General features: G+C 42.0%; 2 long non-coding RNA genes across 7 annotated transcripts in view; one reads left to right on the plus strand and one right to left on the minus strand.

Annotated features, from left to right (window-relative positions):
* LOC104147124 (uncharacterized) overlaps nt 1-12,508 on the plus strand; it is a 139,376-nt gene that overhangs the window by 76,313 nt on the left and 50,555 nt on the right. For 2 of the 6 annotated variants that reach the window (XR_011135722.1, XR_011135724.1), the window contains one exon: nt 157-526. The exons of the other annotated variants lie outside the window; for them this stretch is intronic. This is a non-coding gene — a long non-coding RNA (uncharacterized lncRNA). The remainder of the gene's footprint in view (nt 1-156; nt 527-12,508) is intronic. 6 annotated transcript variants of the gene reach the window in all.
* The window catches only part of LOC104147125 (uncharacterized), a 72,025-nt gene that overhangs the window by 40,054 nt on the left and 19,463 nt on the right, over nt 1-12,508 (minus strand). The gene's annotated exons all lie outside the window — the stretch shown is intronic.

Below are 12,508 nucleotides of genomic sequence, written 5' to 3' on the forward strand. Positions count from 1 at the left end.
AAAGTTCCTAAACACTTAGCAGAATGATACCTCTCCGCTCTGCTTTCAGCCTCAGCAAAAACAGAATTTTGGCTAGCAACTGGTATTTTGTAGGAATTATGCCTGCTCAGATCTTTATTTTTATATTGCTGCAACTTTTTCTCCTGATTCTTGCAGAAATGAGGCTTATGCAAGCATGCTGCATGTGCCTGTATCTCCATGAGTTCCACACCCTGGTATCTTTTGAACCTACTGACAAATTTCAACCAACTCGCTCAAAAAACGTCAAGTTCATACAAGTTTTATGAAAATAACCTACTGGACAGTGCTTTCACGGAGGGTTAGGCTGCAGTGCAAAGAGGCACCATTTGAGATGACAGAAACTCCACTTCTAAGAAAGTGTTTGTAAAAGTCTCACCATGGGGAAAGTTTCAGCGAAAGCCTGTTACTTCCTTGGTTTGAAGTCAATCAAGTCTGATGCAGAGACCTTTCGGGAGCCAGGCTTCGTAGTACTGATCTCCACAGCACATGGGGATGTTATTTTGCGGTAATGATTTACCACCTAAACTACCTTTAAAGCAAATGTTTGTTTCTTTTTTTTTTTTCCTTTAGGACCAAAAACTACCCAATAGCCTTTCCTTTAAGACCAAGACATTACTTTGTCCATCACCCTAGAAGTCAGCTCTTGACCTTCATCACTGTCACTTTTCTCCATGGATTCTGTGGGTTTAAAGTTACAGGATTGTCGAAACAGATAACAAAGTGCAGAAGGCTGAAAAGTGGCTGGGATGAACCTTTAGGGACAAAGTTTATCTGTTCGAGCATTTCCTGTGTGTACTTTGAAACCTCTCAATTGAACTTGATCAAAGCACGAGCCGACACATTTCAGCTACCTACTGAACAAACAAATTTACTGCTTATCATTGTTGCCACCTCAGTCTTTAATTTACTTTACTTAGTAAGCCAGTACATGTTAAATGAACAACCTGTTCATCACAAATGCTAGTTTCAGGTCTTAAAAATAGGCTATAGTTCACCTGACGTTAACATATACAGCATATCATAGGCTCTCTCCTTCCCCAGAAACCCTATATAAAAGGAGGTTTAAGTCATATATAGTCAGTGTGGAAAACAGTGGCCTCTTTGGGATCACTATATCCATCAACCTCCATTGGATTTTTTTTTTTTGGTATATATATATCTCGGGCTTTGTCCTTTCTTTTTCATTAACTACTGTAGGACATATGAGGACTGAGAAATTAATGGCAGTGTTCTTAAAATGTGTTAGTTAACTCACACTAACATATTTCAAAACACAGTTTAGCACATATGGATTGACAGATCATTTTAAACATCGCTTTCTTTGTCAACAGTAGTAACTAATACTTTTTTAAATGTTCTGCTAGTTAGGGAAAAAAATAATTGTTTTTTTCCCCCATGAAAAAAGTGTTTACTTAAATTAATAATAAGAAAGAAAATACTATTGTGAAGTGTTGCATCAAAGGAGCATGGCCAGACAGCCTGGGCTGTAGAAAATAATGAAGTACGATGACAGCCTTTCTTTTTTTAATCTAAAACAATTTGACCAATGTTTTTAGTCAGTGTTCTAAAATATTTTGATTGTTTCCCACGCAAAACTATTGGCACATATTTTCCAGCTTATGTGGCCTTCCTTATTCTCAGGGAAATGGAGTCCAAATATTTTGATTTTATTGATAACTGCTCATGGGCAATAGCATGTCATCCCAGAACGAGAGCCAATGATGTGGCACATTTAGAGAGGTTGCTCCTCCTTCAGGGAGCACCTGCAAGGGAAGCTGTTTAGCTCTAGGCCTCCAACCACGGGCCTTGCCCTGGCGTACACGTCCAGCGCACATTGGGGCAGTGGGAATGGGCCGACTGCGCGAGGAAGCTCCTACCATCCCTCCAACACGTGTATTTCTGGGCCTGCACTCCAAATCGCAGCAGCAAAGTGTCCTGGGTTAGGGGAAATAACGGATGAAGCAACCAGCCTCCCGAACCAGCTTTGCTATCAGATCTTTACATTACGGATACTCTTACTCATAAAACAAAATAGAACAGGGTGTTTGGTACTGGTAGATACAGGTATAAATTATTCTTCAGAACTTCAAATTGTGATTGCCATTGTGATTACTGCTGGAAGCTTGTTTCCTTCTTTCAAGTAAAAATAATATCCTAAAACATTCTGTAAACTCAGCTATTAAACATAATGAATTTTTATTCTACTTCTGTGTCATCACTCACTGAAAATAAAAAATGCTTAAACAATGTAATTTATGATGGAGATTTTCAAAAAACATGCAGAGGACGTAGCCACATGTTTCCTCTGTAGATTAATGGAAAATGCATGACTCTTTCCTACACTGCTTTGTAAACGTCAATCAGGGACTTCAGAGAGCATGTGTAAGAAATGACAGAACAGCCCGCCACATATGGTAGTGTCTACTGACACAGATTAACCTCCATATGCAATTCTACTAATAAACGTTCCATATCTTTCTCCATAAAAAAACAGAGCATGGATAGTAGAGTGTGAGGTTTTGTGAACTTTGCAGACTGTATTATGTTTTTGCTAGCTTGCTAAACTATTTAAAATGTACAAAATGCTTTCCTTCACAATTTAAACTTGAATTGATTATTTTCCTTCTCTGATGTTATTAGCATAAACAAGCAAGAAGACTTATTTTTCTATCTAGATGAAGCCTGTGCCAGATACAGAAAAATCTTGGTCTAAAAGACGGATTAACACAAGTGAATGTCTTGCATTTTTGGATTAGCTGTAATGACAGCAATTGTTGAGATAATCCAGGATTTACTATTATCCGTAGTCTAACTGGTGCTGCCATTTTCAAGAACAAATTTATCAGATGATAAAACTGAATGGGAAATGTTCCTGTGCTGTGCTAAGATGAAACAGACTTCTGGAAGTAGTCTCCAGTTAGGGAAAAGAAAACATTTGCTCTGGACTATGTGCTAGCCTGCTGCTTGGGCTTTGCACCAGGAATATGGGAGATGCAAGTTTAAGTCCTTCTTTCACTTGAGATGGTTCCTTACTTGCCAGGAGGCATTCCCTGGACACCAGTCTATCGGCCGCTCAGTGATGGGTCCCCCAAATATTCTTGGTTATATACAAGTTGCTTGTTCTTCTCTGAGAGCGGTTGTCTGTATGGACATGGGTTTGGGCACTCCTCTGGAATGGGGGAGACTCAGATTCATGTCCCAGCTCCAGGTGTTTTTCATTTATTAAAAGTGAAACCACTCTAGTGGGTGGACTTGAGAAATGAAGTCTTCCCCCTCCCACTACACAGTGCTTGTGAGGAGCACACCTGAGACTGAAATCCTTGGTCCAGCTCTGGCAGAGCAGTTACGGTGCCTGGAGCAATAGAAGCTTTTGCTTTTACTTGGAAGTTTCACTCCAGCAGGTGTATTTCCATAAAAACCACTCATTTTAACAAGTCAATATTTTGTACTAAAAATTCTTTTGTCAAAAATGTCCTTACCAGCTCTAGAGAATAGGAGGTAGAAGGGTGGGTTCCTGGAGCTGCTGTGTTAATTTGGACTTTCTCACTCAGTCCTGAATAAAACTTTATCCCTGTAGTTCCTCAGGCTGACTACTCTTAGCAGCTGTCACAGCAACATCTTTCCTATACACCCAGGCAGTCTCCCCTGCACTTGCAGAACGACAATACCTTCTTCACTGAAACTCTAGTAGCAGCTGAGAAACCTCCAACCCTTGCTTTTCAATTAATTGAACAATTTTCCTTTTCCCTCCTTCCCCAAGTAAATCCATCTATGTGTTAGCCCTTTTTCTTCTGCTACCCCTCCACTGTGGCTGGGGCAGCTGACCTGGAGCTCCAGGGAGCCATCCCTACCACTGTTATGTCACACGTAATCGCAGGAAACCATAGCTGACATTGTTCGGAGTGTGCTTCTAATCACTGCAAACCCGGTCTGAGGTCTCCCCAGCTGTGCTGAAGCAGCCAACCGATTCGGGCCCCCTAAACAAGCAGGGCTGCGTGGAGAGCAGCAGCCCAAAGGCAATGCATCCGACGCGGGGAGCCCTCACGCTGTTTGTCTCTTTGTTCAGAGTGAAAACAAAATATTTCAAATCCCCCATAAAAAGGAGTGGCTGTCTGCTGCTGAGCTGCACAGAAGTCTTGTCTCCATGGCAGTCTAGTTGGACTGCTGGAAAGCACAGAAACCCTGTGGCCTCGCTTGCTAAAGGGGTGGGAGCCAAGATCTGGGAGACTTCCACCCTTCCGAGTCCTCCCCTGCCTCCTGGCTATTACTTACACTTTTCTAGTCAGTTTTATGGATGGGTAGAGACAAAAGAGAAAATAGAGAAGAGAAAAAGTCTAGCTGTTTCTGTGATACAGCTACCTGCTATTCTCTTCTCTGGTCGGCCACCTCATTGTGCATGCTATTCTTTTCCTCTACAGTCAGCCAATGTTTTAGTTGTTTTCAGTTTCCCAAGGATAAGTTATATTAAATTCAAGTGCCACTTTTGGTTTTCAAAAATTAATCTTTCCAAAGCATCTATGTCAGGAAAACTGCTGTTCATTAGTAGGAAATTATTCAGAAAAAGGAAGATGATTTGCTTATTTATGTAAGAAACTGCTGTACAATTAAGTACAGATGTAGGTCAGTAAAATAAGTTCTTTGATCTATTGCTACAAGGAATTCAGTGTAAATACGTTTCCTGATAAGAGTCGCTACTGCGTAATTGCATTTTACAAACTGCGTAGTGTGCTATTACTCAGGAAATGTGTTTACTGATATGCATGTCTCCGCTCAGCCTCATGGCTGAAAGGTTTGCTTTTTCTGATGTTTATAGTTCTTTCACATTTTGAAATAAGGCGATTAAACTCATGAAGGGATGGAAGAGAGTACAAATAGGGAAAATTGATTCTAGAGCATACAAAACCACTATTGAAATAGAGACCAGTTGATTGTTTTTAAACATAGGTTAGTGGCATTTGAGATTAAACTGCAAGACAAATATTAAGAAGGATTAATTTATACTGTCAACTCTGACTGTTCTGAGCTTCATCCTTTTGTTAGAGTAGATGAGAGTATAATTCCATCACAGCTATAAAAAAGCTTGCTCTTTTTGTCGTTTTATCCAATTTTACAGAGAATAATACTCCCTGTAGAAACTTAGCTTCTTCAGAGCTTGCACAGGAGCTGCTAATTGAATGTTTTGAATGCTCACTAGTTAGTCACCTAAGGATAGACTTGACCTGGGCTTTAGGGGGATTCCTGATATACGAAGGTAGGGCTCAATGTGGTGTTGTTATAACTCTGTCACGATTCTGTATTTACTGCAGATGCTACCATTATAATGAAGGGTTCCAGGTAATTCTTTTCAAGTCTGGGTTTTAACCACTGAGAACCTATCAGAGCAATGGCTTATTGGATAGAAGTTGTTCAGCTGGGCTGAATTCAACTTGTTAAACATTGCCTCTGTGTGAAAATATGCATATTAGTGTATAGATTTGAGCTAAGCCATCTCAGCTTGGAGAAAGCGAAAAGACCATAGCATAATTAAAAACAAGGAGGGGAAATGTGTCTATATTTGTATTTCTTTGTTTTGAAGAACACATTTTTGAAGCGCTGGAAGCAGAAGGCTTCCAGCCTCTGACAGAGGCTGTGATTTGACTGGTTGCAGGCTACTGAAAAATCCCACTTTGCCAAAGCATGGTATTCATAACAGAGTAAATGAGCCGTTTAAGCCTGGAGTGGGACGTCCACCATTCTTATGGTCTGTAGTAGACAACAGAGTTAAAAACAATGGGTCGTTACTGAGAGAGAGGATGTGGTTTTGGGTTAGCAGCCAGGGTGGGAGGCAATTCCCGCATCCTGCACTATCTTCGGGTTCTGGAGCCAAGCATGTTGCAGCATACATAATGTTTTTGCTAATAAAAAAACAATTTGTACAGCTCTCTTCTCTACAATAATTTCAGGATGAGGCCTTCCTGGAGAAGCCTCACTTGCTCCGGTGGGGAGCACAACATGCAATCACATGAGAGGTGGCCTGAGGCTCCTTTTTCTCAGGAAAACTAGGATTGGTACTGAACCAGGGGAGAGAACTTGCCTCTTCTCATGACAAAAGAGGGCCACAGGGGTGTGAAAATCTGTGAAATGAGCTTGGAAATTGAAACCGAATTTGTCTTTGCTTCCTAGCTGTGCAGGAGCAGTGGGAGCCTTCCCCACGTCCTCCATGGTAGATGTGCAGGGGAAAGAGGTGATGTGGTGTGGTTGGAGCTGTGCCTTGGGCATGCTCAGGAGCCCTCGGTGCTGGCTTAGGCAGAGCTCAGCAGTCGTGGGCTAAAGGTCTAGCTGGCAGGAGCTGAGTCAGAGCTACAGCCTCTCAGAGTACAGATGGTACCATTTCTTTTTAGTGATGTTTGGTACAAATGTAGGCTGTGCTTTATGTATAATTAAACTAAATGATGGAAAAAAATTGTTTGGCAAAGTGAAAGGCCTCCAGCTTTTTCTTCTGGTAATACAGGAAGGTGCCCTCTAATGATGGAAAACTCCATAGGAGGCAACAATGGCATGGTGAGGCCATTGGGATGGGTCGAGATTTAGGTGACCCAAGCGCTTTACTGCTTTTGACCTCTCTGCACAGATTTCTCTTGACTTCTCTAGAAACCAGTACCCTTTTGTGCGTGACAAATGGAGACAGTAATACCTGCCTTTTATCCTAACTCACTTAGGGACCTACTGGTGGAAAGCATTTGGTGGGCCAGTCCACATTCCTGATGGCAGTTCAGAAGGTTAGGATCAGGTTCTGAAAAACCTAGAAACGACTGTTGATAGTGTGGTCTTTGCGTAGTTACAATTTTTAGAGTGTGCAGAAGAAGACCTCTCCTGCAGATGTTCTGAGGTATATAGGATTGGCATTGCCGTAGTTGTAAGACAAGTCCTTTTTTTTCCCTCTACATCTTTTTCTTTTTAAAATACTTCAGAATGTCGAATAGCGGCGGGGGGTGGGGGGGGGGAGCAGGAACGACACCTATAAACCAGTGCAGGAATGTATTTTAAGCAAATGTCAGGAAATGACAATGTTCAGGTTGCGCACAGAGTCTGGATTTGTCTCTCTTGTGACTCCAGTCTCTAATTCTATGAACAAATACCATTTCCTAAGTAAGAAAATACAAAAATGTGGATTATTTAATACCACAGACAAACACAAAAGTCTCACCAAAGATGTTAAACTGCTGCTTTATTGCCAGAGTGGTCCACTTTATTTTTATTGTCATGTAGGTATGATTCTTGTTTTCTACAAGGTGTCACTGGCAGTTCAAGGGGTCTGCAAGTGAGTGCAAATGTTCATGATGGAAGTCCTTTCCTGAACTGGGCTAGCCTTAAACACGAAAATACTTTCGTGACTCAGGCCCATGCAGATTGGTAGTAGATGCATAGCCGGAGAGCAAAGACTCTTGGTTGGGAGGAAGATATCTCCTTCCTACTTATTGGAAGAAGAGGGCTTACTTCTTTCAGACTTCCCGTGAAGAGAGTCCTGAGACGGTAGTTTGGTCCAGGAGGAAAAATGTTTTCTTAGTTTGTGTGAGGGATCTAACCTGACCCATCCTGCTTAGAGAAGAGAAGCTGGAGGAAAGGCTCCAGATACTACAACAAGATAAGACAGCTTTCTCAGTTACTCATGAGATACCTGAAAAGCACAAAAAGGAATTAGGTAGCTACATTAGACAGATGCATCAGGCTTCTCCCCTCCCTTACCAGTCCTTCCCTGCAGTATTGCAAGGAGGAATTCTTCCCTCTGTATGAGCAGTTTTTCTATTGTTTAGAGACCCTAATAAATGCTGAGACCTTTCCATCCTGTTTCCTGCCTGCTGCTAATGGGCTATATGGACCCAATCCCATAGTTTTAGTTCCCTATATTTCAGTTTACTTATCTGTAAAATAGGCTTCTACATTATGTACTTCATATAGCTTTGTGAGGGCAGTTTTTCTGCAAAGTAAATAGGGATCTCTTGGGAGAAAGTGTGATGTAATCATGACATATTATATTTATTATCAGTAACAGTTAAAAGAACTACACTTTTCCATGTGAGAAGGGAAGAAGGAAAGATGTTCATTAGTGTCTTCCTTGCTATTGGCTCTGAGCTTTCAGGGGCTTCTCTCTGACATGTGTCTACAGCTGCAGACCCACAGCAGCCTGAGCTGATGTAACAGCTCACTGTGGTGGTCCTACCGTCTTCCTCTATGCCACAGTACCACTCCTTCCCTTTTGTTGGCTCTGACGTTCTCTGATCCTTCACAGAGCCATTTTAAAGCATTAACCTTTAAGAAAACTACCCTTTACTTTTTTAGTGGTGCTAGTTTCTGCTGGATGAGCGCTCTGAAGCATGACAGCACACCATTAGAGGAACTCCCAAGCTCCTACTGGAGAGGGTCAGGGTTGTGTAGCAGGGGACAGGGCAGAAGAGGTCACCATGGTGGCCAGTGGTCAGATGGACTGGGGCTACCATGGAGCTGCAGCCTTAAACTCAATCTGGCTTGTCATACAGCCCCACAAACTACTATCAGGTGCTACTGCACCTGATAGTAATAGGATAGCAACTAATAGGGCAATGCAAGAGTGAAGGTAAGTCATGTGGAAAGAAGGGGACTGGGGATGCTATAAGATGTGACTGCAAAGAAGAGCAAGTTCCAGAAAGAGAAATAGGAGTCATTATGGAGAAGATATTGGCTCATGACTCAGTGGGTCTCAAAAAGGCAAACAGACTGTTTGGGACTGTTATGAGAAGTCTAGAGAACAGTCTATCATTATACCATAATAGAAAAAGCCTGGTTTGCTCACTTCCTAAACACTGTGTAGAGCCTTGGTCCCTCCTCCCCACCTCAGAAAGAGTGTAATAGAATTTTTGAAAGGTTCAGAGAAAAGTGGCGAGGAGGGGCAAAGGTGTGGAGCACCTTCCATATGGGGAGAGGCTAAAAAGAATAACCTCCCTGCCTTAAGTGTGGAAAAGAGAGAGCTGGCAAGGGCAGAGAGGGGTTGTTGTTTTATAGGGGTCTGAGGCATGATGAATGACATGGTGAATGGACAAGGAGAAACTGAAAAGTAAGTGATTCATTATTTCTCTTTGAAAAAGGTTGAGGGCACCCTGAGAACTTACAGAAACATGGCATAATTTAGGTCAAAAGGGACTTCTGGAGGTCAACTCCCTCTCAGAGCAGGGCCCGCTTAGATCCTGGTCTTGTCTTGCCTGGTTCTGAATATCTCCAAGGATGCAGATCCCACAACCTCTCTGGGCAACCTGTTCCAGTATTATTAGGCAGCAGGTTTGACACAAACTAAAGGAAGTGTTTTATGCATTGTATTACCGTTAAATGTGTTGAACTCATTACTGCAGGATGCCGTGGAGTGAAAAGTCTGCATAGCTTCATAAAGTGACTAGACAAACTGCTGGATCCTCAACAGCCATTAAAATTGTGGACACAGTGTCTGGCTCAAGAACACTCTAAGCAGCAGATTGCAGAAAGGTGGGAATGTATGTGGAGGGAATTATCGTGGTTTACTTGTCCTCTTCTCCTGTTCCCCTTCAAAGCACTTACTGTTGGCTACTGTCAAAGATGAAGTACTGGTTTTGATGGGCCTTTGGTCCACCCCACATGAAGGTCTTTAGTCTGAGCAATGGGTACCTAAGCCTGGCAACACGTCATGTAGGGGTGAACATGCACTGGAGCTCTTAATGCTGCCTTAACTTTCACAGGACAGCTGCCCAGGCAGGTTCAGACCCATTTTCATCATACTTTAAAAGTTGGTTTCATAACGGGTATTTTTCTGTCAAACTTTGTGAATAAAACAGTGCAGGAAGATGTCGTGACTAACATGAAGCTTTTTATTCAGGCAGCAGATGAAGTGGGTTAGTTTTAGAAAGGAGTAGGAGTCAGAAGAACATTCAGCTTAAGCAGACAGACCAACCCCAGTTAAATTGAAGGGAAAAGCAGTGACACTGGGTCTTGCATATCTGATGTGAAAGACTTGGAATACAATACTGGATTTATTGTTCAAGTTATACATTATCCTAGAATATCGCGTTTTTATAGTGGTGACATCTGACCACTTGCTATCAAGAGATAACTTGAAAGTGCCGCACGATAGGAGAGCTGTTCCTTTCTTGTTGCAGTTATTTTTATTGATGAGCTTTCAGACTCTGTCAAAGAGTTCACTGGTACACAGCAGCAAAAACCATGCAGAACCAGTCAGAGTAAGATTGAAGCCATGAACAATAAAGTGAATGTATACCCTGCTGCTTCTCTGCACACATAGCTGCTTATTCAGCCTTCAAAAATAAGTAAATAAAATGCACAGATGTTTAGATTCAGAGATGAAATGATCACATAATGCAGGGAGCTCTCACATTCTTTGGATACGAAGTGCCATATCTTTGGGGAGAGGTGGATGTGAGCAATACTTCTTTTTGCAGTATGTCATCTGCAACGTAACCCCCTCATACTTACGAGAGGCTTCTCCTTTCCCACTCACTAGCTGATAACCTCCTTGTTGCAGAAACATTAATTACTTGCTTGGAAAAAAGCATGACATTGAGAAGGAATGCAATGCTTTATTTATAGGTTTGTTGTTACTTTTCCTTCTATACAGGGCTTTCACTTCTGGTGGCTGATTATTAAGGATAGCGATCGTGTGATCACAAGTCCTGGGCAAAGCCTTTTTGGTGTCTATGTCCACTCACTTTAACTTGGCCTGCACAGAATTCAGCTGAAAAGGGAAGCTGTGCATCAGCTGGAGAAGTGCCTGGAGAGGTGGCTGGGCTCGGCATGCCCCGGAGTGGGGTACTGCCAGGCGGATGGGCTTGGTGGGCAGGTCCTGGGCAGGAAATGAGCCCAGAGACCCATGCCCAGAGCAGTGCCTGGGTCTACTCAGGCTCCCAGACATACCCTTGCTGGGACCTCATGCTGGCCAGATGGACTGCACTCAGCCGGGTGCTGTTCCAGTTATACTGAATGATGCAGCATCCAAGCCATTTGTGAGCTAAAAGATACGCTCGTTCCCCCTCTCGGTGCATTTGAAGGGGGAAGGGAGAAAGCATATTCAGTGGCTGAAGGCTGACTGGAGCCAGCACCTAGTGCAGTAAAAGGAAAGAAGAGCAAGCCCACCACCCAAGCCAGCACATGGCAGGCCTCAGGAAGACGTTGGACAGACACATTAGGTTGTTTCCGAGGCACATACCTTACTCAAGACTTTTTTAGTGATCTAGGCAAGAACAAGATAAATGATAAAGCTTTTAGTAAGATCAGTTACTCTAATGACTCACCAAATGCTACAAAGTCAAAACAGGTTGCTTGTACTTGAAAGGTATAACACAACCATATCATTTTTATGGTTACTGTACAAAACACAGCATATATGCACATGAGAGAACATTTTAAAACCTTATAAAGCTTTTTTTGCAGCTAGAGGCTCCTTACTCCTAGTTTTTATTTAAGTGTCATGCTTTGTATTAAGGGTAATTGCTTTAGCAATTAAGCTAATTTCCTTACTGCACTCTGCCAGTCAGAGTGCTACTCTTTTGTATTCTTAAAAGAAAGGAGAAATTAAGTTTAGGTACCAGGGACCCAGATCAGTTCCCACTGCAGTCCACTAAAATTTTCCCATTGGCATTGTCAGGGGCAGCTAGTTCAGTAGGCATTGGGGAATGAGTAATAAATACATCCCACTTCCAAAAAAATTCTACAAGTCCATTTATTTTCTGTTACATAAAATTATTTTCAACAACAACAGTACACCTACATTTCTGTAATGTCTTTCATTCCAAATGAAATTTCACCACCATAATGTTTCAGGCAAACGTGCCTTTTTTGTGGTTACATATAATTTGACAAGAAAAATATCCCTTGCAGTGAAGTCTGACAGAAAAATAAAATTTCAGGGAAATAAAATATCTTGTAATGCAATTAGAGATTTTTTACAAAAAACTTTTTAGAAAGATAAATACTCTCTTTTCATCATAACAAGACAGCCATCTTAGGGTTTTCCAGTAGTTTCTCAATCTCTCCTTTATTTTTTAAGAGGGAAGAGGAAGCATTCAGAGGATGCTCATATCCCTAGAGGATATAACAGAATATAAATAGTATCATGTGATATTTCCTTGGGTGGAGAATAATTCCTATACATTACATTCCTTCTGCATGTTAGGGTATGCCTCTGCTCCAGCACCTGGGTAGGTCCTGAGGTGGTTAGTTGAGGTCAAGCTCCCACTTCCACAGAAACCCTTCTACACCGTCCCCCACTACCAGTTTACAGCTTGCCCAGGCATGCTAATGTAAGCTGCAGGCAGAGGATGCTCTAGACATTCCCAAATTGTTTCTGGAGCCGCCTGAAAGAGATTCTGAAGGAGCTTTTATGAAGACTTAAAACAGTGAGGTATTAAAAAAAAAAAAAATTCAGATTCTTGGTGTGTTGTGTTGAAGTACGTTTTAGGTCTACCCATTAGGTCTGAGTTAAGGGGTAGCA

This window comes from Struthio camelus, chromosome 1, assembly GCF_040807025.1.
Source record: "Struthio camelus isolate bStrCam1 chromosome 1, bStrCam1.hap1, whole genome shotgun sequence".
Taxonomy (NCBI): domain Eukaryota; kingdom Metazoa; phylum Chordata; class Aves; order Struthioniformes; family Struthionidae; genus Struthio; species Struthio camelus.